Source organism: Rhineura floridana, chromosome 13 (assembly GCF_030035675.1).
Source record: "Rhineura floridana isolate rRhiFlo1 chromosome 13, rRhiFlo1.hap2, whole genome shotgun sequence".
Taxonomy (NCBI): Eukaryota; Metazoa; Chordata; class Lepidosauria; order Squamata; family Rhineuridae; genus Rhineura; species Rhineura floridana.
In genome coordinates, this window is record NC_084492.1 from 15,911,759 (window position 1) to 15,913,063 (window position 1,305).

The 1,305-nt window shown below is 47.4% G+C and overlaps 1 non-coding gene across 1 annotated transcript; it reads left to right on the forward strand.

Moving 5' to 3' along the window:
• Positions 1–637: 637 nt before the first annotated feature.
• On the forward strand, positions 638–756 carry LOC133369510 (5S ribosomal RNA). The gene has a single exon (XR_009758908.1). It is a non-coding gene; the product is annotated as a 5S ribosomal RNA (ribosomal RNA).
• The last annotated feature ends 549 nt before the right edge of the window (positions 757–1,305 follow it).

Sequence of the window (1,305 nt, forward strand, 5' to 3'; positions counted from 1 at the left end):
CAATGAGGAAGGGAGATGGAGCTTGACTTATAGGCACGCTCTTCCCCCAAGCCTTTCTCCTTTCATTTTCAGGGTGCCCTCCTTTCCTCCCTTCCATCTATACAGTGTGGACTTTGCTAATCACTTGTTGAAGAGGCTAAGTAGAATTTATTTGTGGGGGGATTACTTGATTGGCCTTAGGAACCCTCCTTTTTCACCTACATCACACCATTGGGATGAATTGGTTTTGGGAATGGTAGATGAGGAAGGTGGGGAGAAAAAGAGTAGGCATATTGAGACATTATTGGGTAAAAGGCATCCATTCAGGATCTGCCAGTGCTTTATGCCTGAGGGGACCAGAGAGTGGTGGCGGCCTTTGAACTGACATGCATGGCTTTGGTGAATGCTGGTACGGTGGACCCTGGGTGCACACACTAAGTTCATACCCAAGGGTCACTTAGCAAGGAGGGAGTGACTTTGTTCCCATCCTTTGCCAGGGAGCCTCAGCCTGCATCTGTAGGGCATACCCAGGAGTCTGGAGGGATGCTTCCCTAGCAGAATTAGCTAAATTTCTTACCTGCCTGCACCAAATTTAATTGGTTAATTTGTCTGCTATTCCTCCAGGTTATGGTTTATTTATTTATGTATTTAAATCATTGACTATGGCCATACTACCCTGAACACACCCCATCTCATCTGATCTCGGAAGCTAAGCAGGGTCAGGCCTGGTTAGTACTTGGATGGGAGACTACCTGGGAATACCAAGTGCTGTAGTCTTAGAGGAAGGCAATGGTAAACCACCTCTGAATACCTCTTACCATGAAAACCCTACAAATATATCCAAAAAATGATTCATAGGGTTGCCATAAGTCATAATCGACTTGAAGGCATATAACAACAACAAATTTAAATTATTTCTATACCAGTTTATTTTTGGGGGGGGGGAAATCCAAGAAACTCAAAGCAGTTTGCAACCTGGATTAACAGAGCAATCCAACATAGAGGAGGCTGGTGCGAGGGAAGGTGATGTAAGATTCCACCCTGTACAGGAGCCTTGGGGAAGGGGGTTGCTGGCTGTGCCAGCAGAGCTCAGCAGAGGGAAAAGTAAAGTTGGAAAGCTGAACTCGCACAGAAGGCCAGCACTGCCACCGTCATCATGGGAGTAGCAGCCACCTGGCAAGGAGCACGGGGGAGACCCCCTCACTCCTGTAAACACACACACAGCGGTGGTGCCAAAGGATAGACCATGGGAAAGGGCTTGGAAGCATCAGGTGAGGAATGCTGACACTCATAGAGCAGGCTGCATGAGATGTCCATAGCAAACAG